A 14758-nucleotide genomic window follows, 5' to 3' on the forward strand; every position below is an offset into this window, starting at 1 on the left:
GCCCAAACCATTTATTATTTTGGGTGACTTTAATGCTCATAATCCTTTATGGGATCATACGAATGATAAAGGTAAAAAAGTTGAGGAGCTCCTTCAGCAAGAAGATTTGTGCATATTTAATGGCGGATCTTCAACGTTCCTTCATTCAGGCAATGGATCGCATTCTTCTATTGATTTAAGCATTTGTGATCCTCTCGTACTTTCAGAGTTTACATGGTGAGTTCATGATGACTTGTGCGGCAGTGATCATTTTCCAATTATTTTGGAGCATTTATCCTCCAAAACGGAGGAAAGTCAACCTCGTTTTAAACTCGAGAAAGCAGATTGGGTTTCATTTGAAGCCCACTGTCTTGAAGAATTACGATTAGAAACGATGAAGGATGTTGAGGATCTCATTTTATTATTTAATGAAAGACTGACATCAATTGCTAATAAAACAATACCTAAAACCTCGACAAATCCAAAAAGGCCTAGTAAACCATGGTTTACTGATAAGTGCGACACAGCGATCGAAGAACGCAACAAGGCCCATCGGCGGTTCGACAAAAATCCTACACCAGCAAATCTGTCCGTGCAGGTCCGGGTGTTTAAAGAATAGGCCTGCAGCAGCGTTAAGCTTGTCGTAAAAGGCGACTAAATAGTGCTCAGAATCCTAGGCGGGGGCTAGGGCGCTCTGCCCACACAGCAACTGGGATGTGTGCCCAAGGTGGTGGAATGGGGTACCCCTGGCGTGTTACATGCTGGGGTTGTCAGGCTATAATACGGAAAACCTGACCGCAAACCATAGTGGTGCACCGTGTTGGGAAAGATGCCACGTTCCTCGCACGTTAAAGAACCCTGCTGTGGTATTCGATAGGAGTAGGAACTTTTGCGCTCCGCCACAGGAGGCTAAATTGCCCGACCTTACCCCCCCTTTTTCCAGTGGCAATCAAAATTTGTCGACCCTATTATCCTTGTGACCCATCCTTTTTTTTTTTTATTTCATGTTCATTTTATCATCCATTTCATGTTCAGCGTCTGAATATAGCTGAAATATTGCTGCTCAGACGTTAAACCCCAACAAACAAACAAACAACCACCAGGGGTTGCGACTTTGCCTTGGTGCCTTAGAACCTCTCCTATAGAGAGCCTTTATGCCGAGGCAAATGAACCATCCCTTGGAGACAGACGTTTGAAATTAGGTCTTCAATATGTAAGTAAACTTATGGCCTACCCAGATAGCCCTGCCTACGTCTGTGTCATTAATCCTATTTATGTCGACATTTATTGAAAACATGAAAGCAAAACCCCTCGTTTTGGAATTCGAATAAAACCTCATATGGAAGCGATTCATCTGGAGACCAATGCAGTGAGACTTGTTGTTACTTCGAAATACCCTCCATGGGAGCTTCCACATCCTTCTTTCATTTTTGATCATTTTTCGATACCAATCCTTTATTTTTACAGCAAAAATTTTCTGAAATTAAAGCAAATTATCCAGATTTTTCGACGGTGTATACAGATGGCTCAAAAGATGGCGATATCGTTGCATATGCTGCTGTCCATGGTGACAGAACTGTAACTGAACGGTTGCCATCAAGCGCTTCCATATTCACAGCTGAAGCTCGTTCCATATTGTTAGCACTTAAATTGATTACTCAATCTAATCTGTCACAGTCTATTATTTGTTCTGACTCTTTCAGCTGTCTTTTGGCAATTAAGAATCACAAACTGAAAAACACTCTTATCTTACAAATTTTATATTTTATTCATCGACTTCGGGAATTTGATATAGAGATTGTTTTTCTCTGGGTACCCAGTCATGTTGGTATTCAGGGGAATTCAGTTGTAGACAGGGTTGCCAAGAAGGCATTAAATGAAATAATAAAGGACGTTAGTTTGCCATACACCGATTTTAAACCTTTAATAAGGAAATATATTTTAAAGATGTGGCAGGACCGATGGGACGGTCTTGAACACAACAAACTCAATTCCATAAAACCCGATCTAGGCGTTCATCAATCCGGGTCGGGCAATCGCAAAGAGCAAGTGGTGATGACTACATGCCGCATTGGACATTCTAGATTTACACATGGCCATTTGCTTGTTGGCGATTCTCCACCTCAGTGTATCCCATGTGATTGCCCTTTCTCTATCAAACATGTTCTTCTAGATTGTGTGGATTTTGCCAACACCAGGCAAAATTATTTTGACTGCGCCAATATGTTTGATTTGTTCAAGACCGTTTCATCTAAAAACATTATCGATTTCTTGCGGGACATCGGTTTATTTAATAAAACCTAAATTAGATACCTACCTTGATTTTTCAGTATTTTAAATGTCTTATCGAAGTTATGTTTCTATATGTATTTTATGTCTTAGGTTCACCTTTTATATGTACCTTTTTATATGTAAATAGCTGCTTGTTTTAATTTCATTATTTTATGAAGAGACTTTGATCTTGCCTTTAATATTTCCATTTCATTCAATGTTCTTGCCGTGATATGGCCCTAGTCGCCGAAACGGCATTAAAAGATAACAATCAATCAATCATTTCAAAACAAAACAAAACAAACTCGTGGAAATCACAAGGAGTAACGTTAATAGCTATAACCGTTTTATTTTTGTACTGTACTAAAGTGTTGAAATTGTGAGCTTTGATCAGACGCAAAGGTAGGGAATATTTACCGTTTCTTTTCTCATAAATTGTCAAATGTTGCGATACCATCTATGGCAATATCTGTTTTTTTTTTCAATACTGAAATGGTCATACCAACGAATAAACCTAAACTAAAAAGTCTTTTTAAGTGAACATTTAGATTCCATTGACGATTGTGTTTAGTTACTTTTGTCGTCTGATAGATAAGCAATTAGAACACGAAATAGATGTTTCATTGAATTGCAAAGTTAAGTTCCATAATGTCAATATATTGCATTGAATGGATATTTATCCTTTACACAAAGTAAACAAGGAACGAACTTTGCCATCTCGATAAAAATCTTCATAATGACCGCGCATAAAATAGATAAAAGAGTGGGAATAAATTCTTCACTTTCAATATTTCCGTCTTCCTACTTCCAATTTTTCAACCGTGTCCACTCCTCGTTCTATGTAATGAGTTTGCACTATTTAAACATTATGATCATACAATTTTAATGGAGCCGTTTGAGTGTGTATTTTCTGGTAAAACTAATGTTCTATGCCGTTGCATTTGATTCTTTGATTGTAATAGTAACTAAAATGTTTTCATCAGAGACTAAGCAAAATATTAAACTATTAAAACTTTCTAATCCTTAAATTACAATTTTGTGGACTATATACTTCATACGGTTCTAGTATTTAGATGTGAAATGAATTAAAACTATGAACAGTAATTGAAAATCTGCAGCAGGAATGATATGAACGGATAATATGAATAATGTTATTAGAACTACACTCAACAACTGAACGTGTAAAATTGGAATATTCTAATATTCAGGTGTCCGAGAGACTATGGTTAGAGTTATAAAAAAATATAGTATCTCTCTTTAAATCATACATTACACGAAATATTAGAAGATATAATACTAAAAATATATAAAATATATTTTGATTTAAATACTAAACTTTCTTAAAAGATATTTACACACAAATATAGTGTAAACTTAAATAACTCCTCCACAGAATTGTTTTAACCGCGTCCAATTGAGATGGACAGGAGTACCGCGTGGTTCTAAATTTTCATTTAATGGGGAAAAAATGTTGACTTGCGTGTTGTAGATAGTACACAGGTGTATAACATTGACGACTTGTCAACTACACTGAAACTTAAATTATTCGCATTGAAAGCATGTTCAACTGAGATATTGAAATGCAATAATAAATACATTTTGATACCTCTTTTACTTACATAAGCTCTCTTCCGAATATTGCGTTAGAACATAGAGTGAAGGTACTGCGGGGGTACATACATTCCATCCGTATAATTTAAATTGTTACTGTGATCATTGTACAAGGTTTTCTTTACTTTCAAAAGTACAGATATGATTTTCATGAAAACGCTGTCGACTAAGGTATTGAAACAACATTCTATATACTCTATATACATTGAAATAACTTCGCCATAAAAATAACCTCTTTAATTCTGCTTTACGACATAGAAAGGGTATGGCCATCTTTTTTCTACTTTATTGTTATAGTGTTATTTAAACATGTTCATTCCATGTAATGTAGCTCTGATGTTAGCGATATTTGCTTAAGTATATTTTAAAGAATGCGCAGAATAAGAATATAGATTCAATGAAGATAGTAACAAAGTTTCCTTGAAATGTAGGAAAGCGATTTTGTCAGTATCATTCATTCACCAAATGAATCCATTTATTGTTAAATTCTCTTGAGATAGCTAATAAATTATTGGACTATACATTAAGAATGAGATTTTCTTCGTATTATTTGTCTTCCCCTTGTCTTCCTAGCGGGTTTCCATCGAAACAATTATTTGTATTACTGTAGGAAACTTCGCCCCGTGCAGGTCCGGGTGTTAAAAGAATAGGCCTGCAGCAGCGCTAAGCTTGTCGTAAAAGGCGACTAAATAGTGCTCAGAAACCTAGCCGGGGGCTAGGCGCTCTGCCCACAGAGCAACTGGGATGTGTGCCCCAGGTGGTGGAATGGGGTACCCCTGGCGTGTTACATGCTGGGGTTGTCAGGCTATAATACGGAAAACCTGACCGCAAACCATAGTGGTGCACCGTGTTGGGAAAGATGCCATGTTCCTCGCACGTTAAAGAACCCTGCTGTGGTATTCGATAGGAGTAGGAACCTTTGCGCTCCACCACAGGAGGCTAAATTGCCCGACGTTACCCATCCCCCTTTTTTCCAGTGGCAATCAAAATTTGTCGACCCTATTATCCTTGTGACCCATCCTTTTTTTTTTTTCATTTCATGTTCATTTTATCATCCATTTCATGTTCATTGTCTGAATATAGCTGAAATATTGCTGCTCGGACGTTAAACCCTAGCAAACAAACAAACAAACTGTAGGAAACTTCACCATCAATTAAAAAAAATAAATAAGTTTAGCTAGTTTATTCATTTATAGTGTATGATTAAGTCATTATTATTTGTAATCTTTTCAAGCAAATTCTAACTTTCTTCAGTAATTTAATGAAATTGCAGTTTAAATAATATTTTTATGTTGATTTTTCAAAATGCTTGATTTATTATTGACAACAATTTTACCAAATTAAAACGTCATTACGAAATATCTTTTAGGCACCATATCATTTCAATAACGCAACAATTAAAACTTTGATTTTCACAGAGATATATCTTTGGGGATATAAATTAAACATGTATATTTCATTTATTTCAGGATTTGCAGTAAGTATATACACATATACCGCTTGAAAGATTACATCAAATTGATAGGTTGATATATTCATGTCGGTTCCCCGATTTTTTTCATCGGCTAGCCACATTTGGTGATAATTAAATGAAAAATCTGTCTTTGGAAGGTAAACATTTTTATTCAGTAGATATAATAAAAAAATGGTATTAACTATCAACAATATTTGATTTAGGGATTATATTTTTATCTAGAAATGAAGAAGTTTTTCAGTTTCTTTTGGAGACATATCGAAAATTTTTAAATGGTAAAAACTGCAATTTTGTATTTGTAATTCCCAAGTTTTAGTATAAGCATATAAATATTAACGGAAGTGACCAAAATGAATTTATAATCATTGTAAACAAATACAAGGCCATTTTAATTTATACCTCCGCTTCGAAGAGGGGTGTATTGTGTTAGCTCTGTCCGACATGCCGTCCCTAACAAGAACTTTCGTAACATTTTTCTCCGGCACCAGTGGTCATACCACTTAATATTTGGTATTCAGTCTCAGCTAGTGGTCCTATATCACGCTTACTATTTCCTGTTTACCGACTTTACATTTTTTCTTTGGGGGGGAATACTTGGTGAGAAATGGCCCACAAATCCCTTGTTTAAACTGACCAATTTTTCAACTTTTTTAATAGCTGATCTTACAAGACCCTTCCTAAGAAAAACCCTGACTACTATAATGTAAATTTGAAGGACACTATATCACAATATTATTTTAATTGAAATTATTGATTGCAATGAGACATGTTATATATTTTAATTTAATTGACTGTTTTGTTGATAATAATTTGTGAGACAGGTGATGATTATGTAAGCGGACAGTATGTCCAGAAAGCAATTATATTTTATATGAATAACGCAGTATCCGAGAAATATATTGCACCCTACAGTCACTAGATATTTCTCTTCTCTACGTGAAAAATATATTTTCCCTTCTAATGTTAATTCTCTTGTGATATCAAAGTCAGAGTTTAAGGTAGCTAAAGTGGGAAATGGTTTCAGGTAATACAGAAAATAAAGTAGAAACAGGGAATATGTCGATAGACAGCAACCCTACCAAAATGTAAAAAGAAAACAGACAAAGGCCTTAAATGCATGATGGGAAATCTCACACACTCGGATTCTCTCTTTGACAGGTCCCTGAAACAGCCCGTTGACCGAAAGGACAACATATATTTGTTCGAATGTTGCGTTGAACACGTTAATGTAAGATATGGAATTAAATAATCAACAATACACAAATGAATACTAACAGTTACAGGTACGCCACCTCTATACCTCAGGCGAACTAACCTATGTTGTATCTAGACATTAACTCATCATTATCGGAAATGCCTGTACCGAGATAGTAGAAAGAACATATGTGGTGAAACAAATCCGTATAACCTAAATGTAAAATAGGAAATTCTTTCAGAGTCTCCAATACTTGTATGATAATGAGTATTGATATGGTGAATATGTCAAAGAGATAACAAGAGAAAAATGTGAGCTGAAGACTCCTCCACAGAATTGTTTTAACCGCGTCCAATTGAGATGGACAGGAGTACCGCGTGGTTCTAAATTTTCATTTAATGGGGAAAAAATGTTGACTTGCGTGTTGTAGATAGTACACAGGTGTATAACATTGACGACTTGTCAACTACACTGAAACTTAAATTATTCGCATTGAAAGCATGTTCAACTGAGATATTGAAATGCAATAATAAATACATTTTGATACCTCTTTTACTTACATAAGCTCTCTTCCGAATATTGCGTTAGAACATAGAGTGAAGGTACTGCGGGGGTACATACATTCCATCCGTATAATTTAAATTGTTACTGTGATCATTGTACAAGGTTTTCTTTACTTTCAAAAGTACAGATATGATTTTCATGAAAACGCTGTCGACTAAGGTATTGAAACAACATTCTATATACTCTATATACATTGAAATAACTTCGCCATAAAAATAACCTCTTTAATTCTGCTTTACGACATAGAAAGGGTATGGCCATCTTTTTTCTACTTTATTGTTATAGTGTTATTTAAACATGTTCATTCCATGTAATGTAGCTCTGATGTTAGCGATATTTGCTTAAGTATATTTTAAAGAATGCAGAATAAGAATATAGATTCAATGAAGAAAGTAACAAAGTTTCCTTGAAATGTAGGAAAGCGATTTTGTCAGTATCATTCATTCACCAAATGAATCCATTTATTGTTAAATTCTCTTGAGATAGCTAATAAATTATTGGACTATACATTAAGAATGAGATTTTCTTCGTATTATTTGTCTTCCCCTTGTCTTCCTAGCGGGTTTCCATCGAAACAATTATTTGTATTACTGTAGGAAACTTCGCCCCGTGCAGGTCCGGGTGTTAAAAGAATAGGCCTGCAGCAGCGCTAAGCTTGTCGTAAAAGGCGACTAAATAGTGCTCAGAAACCTAGCCGGGGGCTAGGCGCTCTGCCCACAGAGCAACTGGGATGTGTGCCCCAGGTGGTGGAATGGGGTACCCCTGGCGTGTTACATGCTGGGGTTGTCAGGCTATAATACGGAAAACCTGACCGCAAACCATAGTGGTGCACCGTGTTGGGAAAGATGCTATGTTCCTCGCACGTTAAAGAACCCTGCTGTGGTATTCGATAGGAGTAGGAACCTTTGCGCTCCGCCACAGGAGGCTAAATTGCCCGACGTTACCCATCCCCCTTTTTTCCAGTGGCAATCAAAATTTGTCGACCCTATTATCCTTGTGACCCATCCTTTTTTTTTTCATTTCATGTTCATTTATCATCCATTTCATGTTCATTGTCTGAATATAGCTGAAATATTGCTGCTCGGACGTTAAACCCTAGCAAACAAACAAACAAACTGTAGGAAACTTCACCATCAATTAAAAAAAAAATAAATAAGTTTAGCTAGTTTATTCATTTATAGTGTATGATTAAGTCATTATTATTTGTAATCTTTTCAAGCAAATTCTAACTTTCTTCAGTAATTTAATGAAATTGCAGTTTAAATAATATTTTTATGTTGATTTTTCAAAATGCTTGATTTATTATTGACAACAATTTTACCAAATTAAAACGTCATTACGAAATATCTTTTAGGCACTATATCATTTCAATAACGCAACAATTAAAACTTTGATTTTCACAGAGATATATCTTTGGGGATATAAATTAAACATGTATATTTCATTTATTTCAGGATTTGCAGTAAGTATATACACATATACCGCTTGAAAGATTACATCAAATTGATAGGTTGATATATTCATGTCGGTTCCCCGATTTTTTTCATCGGCTAGCCACATTTGGTGATAATTAAATGAAAAATCTGTCTTTGGAAGGTAAACATTTTTATTCAGTAGATATAATAAAAAAAATGGTATTAACTATCAACAATATTTGATTTAGGGATTATATTTTTATCTAGAAATGAAGAAGTTTTTCAGTTTCTTTTGGAGACATATCGAAAATTTTTAAATGGTAAAAACTGCAATTTTGTATTTGTAATTCCCAAGTTTTAGTATAAGCATATAAATATTAACGGAAGTGACCAAAATGAATTTATAATCATTGTAAACAAATACAAGGCCATTTTAATTTATACCTCCGCTTCGAAGAGGGGTGTATTGTGTTAGCTCTGTCCGACATGCCGTCCCTAACAAGAACTTTCGTAACATTTTTCTCCGGCACCAGTGGTCATACCACTTAATATTTGGTATTCAGTCTCAGCTAGTGGTCCTATATCACGCTTACTATTTCCTGTTTACCGACTTTACATTTTTTCTTTGGGGGGGGGGAATACTTGGTGAAAAATGGCCCACAAATCCCTTGTTTAAACTGACCAATTTTTCAACTTTTTTAATAGCTGATCTTACAAGACCCTTCCTATGAAAAACCCTGACTACTATAATGTAAATTTGAAGGACACTATATCACAATATTATTTTAATTGAAATTATTGATTGCAATGAGACATGTTATATATTTTAATTTAATTGACTGTTTTGTTGATAATAATTTGTGAGACAGGTGATGATTATGTAAGCGGACAGTATGTCCAGAAAGCAATTATATTTTATATGAATAACGCAGTATCCGAGAAATATATTGCACCCTACAGTCACTAGATATTTCTCTTCTCTACGTGAAAAATATATTTTCCCTTCTAATGTTAATTCTCTTGTGATATCAAAGTCAGAGTTTAAGGTAGCTAAAGTGGGAAATGGTTTCAGGTAATACAGAAAATAAAGTAGAAACAGGGAATATGTCGATAGACAGCAACCCTACCAAAATGTAAAAAGAAAACAGACAAAGGCCTTAAATGCATGATGGGAAATCTCACACACTCGGATTCTCTCTTTGACAGGTCCCTGAAACAGCCCGTTGACCGAAAGGACAACATATATTTGTTCGAATGTTGCGTTGAACACGTTAATGTAAGATATGGAATTAAATAATCAACAATACACAAATGAATACTAACAGTTACAGGTACGCCACCTCTATACCTCAGGCGAACTAACCTATGTTGTATCTAGACATTAACTCATCATTATCGGAAATGCCTGTACCGAGATAGTAGAAAGAACATATGTGGTGAAACAAATCCGTATAACTTAAATGTAAAATAGGAAATTCTTTCAGAATCTCCAATACTTGTATGATAATGAGTATTGATATGGTGAATATGTCAAAGAGATAACAAGAGAAAAATGTGAGCTGAAGGCCCCCATGGGTCTTAAATGAGTGACGAGGAGACCCTCATACCTCACACAACAGGGTAGGTTACAGCTGGCCCAAAAACAACATTATACATGGGCACAGCGAAATAGTTGCCCCATATACTCCAGCAACATACAAGTAAACTAAAAGTGAAAACGAAAAAATACAGAGTGCAGAAATTCCTGACTTGGGAAAGGCGTAAAGAAAATGCGGCAGGGTAAAACTACTTTGGCGTGATCACAATCCTCCCTATTATTTAATCTGGAAATAATATAACACAATTTAATGCACCTGAAAACCATTTCACTTTTAAGTAAGCTCTGAAAGGCCACAACAAAAGAAATAATGCAAAAACCATCAACATCCATGGTAACAGAACAACGGCAATTATCTAAAACCAAAGTAAAAAGCTAGAAAGTACCTTAACCATCCATTATGGTTGTTTTCAACTCTCCCGCCTCTTTATGATAAAATAGATTTCAATGACTACACTATACGATCTATTACAAGAATATTGTTTTGTTTGTTTGTTGGGGTTTAACGTCCGAGCAGCAATATTTCAGCTATATTCAGACAATGAACATGAAATGGATGATAAAATGAACATGAAATGAAAAAAAAGAAAGGATGGGTCACAAGGATAATAGGGTCGACAAATTTTGATTGCCACTGGAAAAAGGGGGGGTGGGTAAGGTCGGGCAATTTAGCCTCCTGTGGCGGAGCGCAAAGGTTTCTACTCCTATCGAATACCACAGCAGGGTTCTTTAACGTGCGAGGAACGTGGCATCTTTCCCAACACGGTGCACCACTATGGTTTGCGGTCAGGTTTTCCGTATTATAGCCTGACAACCCCAGCATGTAACACGCCAGGGGTACCCCATTCCACCACCTGGGGCACACATCCCAGTTGCTCTGTGGGCAGAGCGCCTAGCCCCCGGCTAGGTTTCTGAACACTATTTAGTCGCCTTATACGACAAGCTTAGCGCTGCTGCAGGCCTATTCTTTTAACACCCGGACCTGCACGGGGCATTTCAAGAATAGGTATGATGTATCTGCCAAAGGGACAACAACCCTACCGGGATGAAAATGTCCGCCAAAGGCCACCCATTGGTCTTCAATGAACGACAAGAAAACCCTCATACCACAGGGCAGGCTGCAGCTGGCCCCAAATCATCATTATACGAAGTAATAGAGAAAGAGTTGCCACTATATACTCAGGTAGCATGCAATTACATCTGTATTTGAGAGTGACTTTCTTGCATCGGTGAAAATTCTTGTGAATGTTTCTACGAACTTGTGATATCAAAAACCTTGATGTAGTAATTTCTCTGTTATATAAAGATTCCTTTCGTTAATATCCGGCCCAGTGCAGGTCCGGGTGTTATAAGAATAGGCCTGCAGCAGCGCTAAGCTTGTCGTAAAAGGCGACTAAATAGTGCTCAGAAATCTAGCCGGGGGCTAGGCGCTCTGCCCAAGGTGGGGGAATGGGGTACCCCTGGCGTGTTATATGCTGGGGTTGTCAGGCTATAATATGGAATTCCTGACCGCAAACCATAGTGGTGCACCGTGTTGGGAAAGATGCCATGTTCCTCGCACGTTAAAGAACCCTGCTGTGTATTCGATAGGAGTAGGAACCTTTGCGCTCCGCCACAGGAAGCTAAATTGCCCGACGTTACCCATCCCTTCCTTTTATTTTGTGGCAATCAAAATTTGTCGACCCTGTTATCCTTGTGTCCCATCCTTTTTTTTTATTTCATCATCATCATTTTTATGTTCATTTTATCATGCCTTTCATGTTCATCGCCTAAATATAGCTGAAATATTGCTGCTCGGGTGCTGAACCCCAACAAACAAACCAGTGAATTTTCGAAACATTGTTACAAATTCGTTTGTTGTTTGTTGGGGTTTAACGTCCGAGCAGCAATATTTCAGCTATATTCAGACGATGAACATGAAATGATGAAATGAAAAAGAGAAGGGACACAAGGAGAATGGGTTCGACAAATTTTGATTGCCACTGGAAATAGGGAGAGGTGGGTAGGGTCGGGCAATTTAGCCTCCTGTGACGGAACCCTATGGTTCCTACTCCGGGAGAATACCACAGTAGGGTTCTTTAACGTGCGAGGAACGTGGCATCTTTCCCAACACGGTGCACCACTATGGTTTGCGGTCAGGTTTTCCGTATTATAGCCTGACAACCCCAGCATGTAACTCGCCAGGGGTACCCCATTCAACCACCTGGGGCACACATCCCAGTTGCTCTGTGGGCAAAACGGCTGCAGGCCTATTCTTTTAACACCCGGACCTGCACGGGGCTATTCAAGCAAATCGAACCAATTGTGACATGTAACAACCATATGATGGTGACAAGGGAACATTACCATCTAAAAATGGATAGTTGACAACAAGGAATTGAAAGAAAAACATCATTTTATTGTATATTTTAGAATTAAGTTGACCGTAATCGATACGAATACTTAGATCAAGAAACGGAGATTCATATATGTATACATGATAGTATGGTGTCGAATTCACCAAAGGGCGTAAGAGTAAAATTGATCGTAAGTAATGACGTCTTAATTTAAAATAGAATTTTGGCGTCATAATTATCGAGCAATTTCACACATACGATTTTTTGTGAAATCGACGCCTGACCTTTAACCTTGAATTTTTCCTTGATGAACGACTTCCCTATTGTGATTCAAACGTTAACTTGAAAACACTTTTAAAAGTCTGATTGTTGGTGTAGGAGTAAAATGCATCATTTAAAAAAAAAATCTACAATAATAAAGAATGTTTGTTTCACTTTGAAGACCTCTTGTGTCAAACGAAATGCAATTACTAGCAGTATAGTTACAGCGTGGTATTTGAGAGTAATGAGTTCGTTCGTCCTTATGAAAAGATTTGGGATTTTGTATTTAAAAGATTTTCTGATTGTTTTCCTAAGGTCATTTCTGTAAACTGTTTTTCTCTATAATAGCTCTGAAAGTTAAACGGAAAAGTATTTTCCTAATTGCTTATCGATCAAAGAATCAAATCTGCGCAATTTTATCTAATTACTATTCGAATCCTCTTGAGTAACAAAAGAAGACCACTGATATCCTTAAATCATTCGATGGAACATTTCACTTATTCCTTAGAAAAATTCTTTATATCTAATACTTACACGTCAAGTAAATGATTTCTTCATAAATCACGTTTGCTTTGGTACTGAAAGTTCAACAATGTATTTAAATATGTTTTAAGTAATAACTGGGCGCCAATTGAGTATACCGTTTGTTGACGATCCTTAGATAAAATGATTGTTTGCTCCGTAAAATGACAATCAAAATACTCCGAAACAAAGGTACAATTTAAGTGCCGAAGTATCGGATAGATAGAACTTTTATCATATTTTGTTCTGTGCAAGTTGATAGTCGTCATTGCATATTAACACAATTTTGAGGAAGCTTGCACGTAACAACATTTGACTATGCTGGTATTGTTTTTTTTTTCTATTTTGGCATCCGATGTCAGGAGGACTTCTTATGTAATCTACTGTATAGTGCTTCTTATCTTAAAAGTTTGCTATAAGATTTCGGCTACGTAAGTTTGTTTATTTCGATCAACTCTTAGATTGAATACTTAAAAACGAAAGTGATACATTTAACCAGTAAAGAGTGTCACGTTGTCTGTTTCAACTCGCCGTATTTTGGGATATTTTGTTTATTTCAACAACTCCATTGTTTGCCTAGGTATACACATTTACTTTTATGCACCATGAAAGTTCCAACTCTCAATAAATATTTTTTTACCATTCTTATTCTAATTTCAATTAGTCAGCACCAAAGACTTTATATTTTGTAGCCTATCTGTAATCCCTTGATTACGTTTATTTTATTCCGCTAGAATCTTGGTTCCTTTGATTACTCTTTCTCACCAGAATTGCCCCGTGTAGGTCCGGGTGTTAAAAGAATAGGCCTACAGCAGCGCTAAGCTTGTCGTAAAAGGCGACTACATAGTGCTCAGAAACCTAGCCGGGGGCTAGGCGCTCTGCCCACAGAGCAACTGGTATGTGTGCCCCAGGTGGCGGAATGGGGTACCCCTGGCGTGTTACATGCTGGGGTTGTCAGGCTATAATACGGAAAACCTGACCGCAAACCATAGTGGTGCGCCGTGTTGGGAAAGATGCCATGTTCCTCGCACGTTTAAGAACCCTGCTGTGGTATTCGATAGGAGTAGGAACCTTTGCGCTCCGCCACAGGAGGCTAAATTGCCCGACCTTACCCATCCCCCTTTTTCCAGTGGCAATCAAAATTTGTCGACCCTATTATCCTTGTGACCCATCCTTTCTTTTTTTTCATTTCATGTTCATTTTATCATCCATTTCATGTTCATTGTCTGAATATAGCTGAAATATTGCTGCTCGGACGTTAAACCCCAACAAACAAACTCACCAGAATTCGAACAGAAATGCTCGGCAAAAGAAGACAATACTTATTGACATAAAGTTTTCCTCATTCTGATGATAAGATACGTTAAAATTACAATTTCGTACTTATAAATCATAAAACTCGAGATAAAAGATCATAACTGTTAATTAACTTTAAGATTGTATATAGTTGTCTAGTGACTTTAGTATTTTACCTAAACTTGGGATCATAAAATTAAAATTCCTATTTTATTTAAAGGAATATTCCCGACTAAT

Source organism: Perna viridis, chromosome 3 (assembly GCF_037379345.1).
Source record: "Perna viridis isolate PV_CMFRI_1.1 ecotype Kerala chromosome 3, ASM3737934v1, whole genome shotgun sequence".
NCBI lineage: Eukaryota > Metazoa > Mollusca > Bivalvia > Mytilida > Mytilidae > Perna > Perna viridis.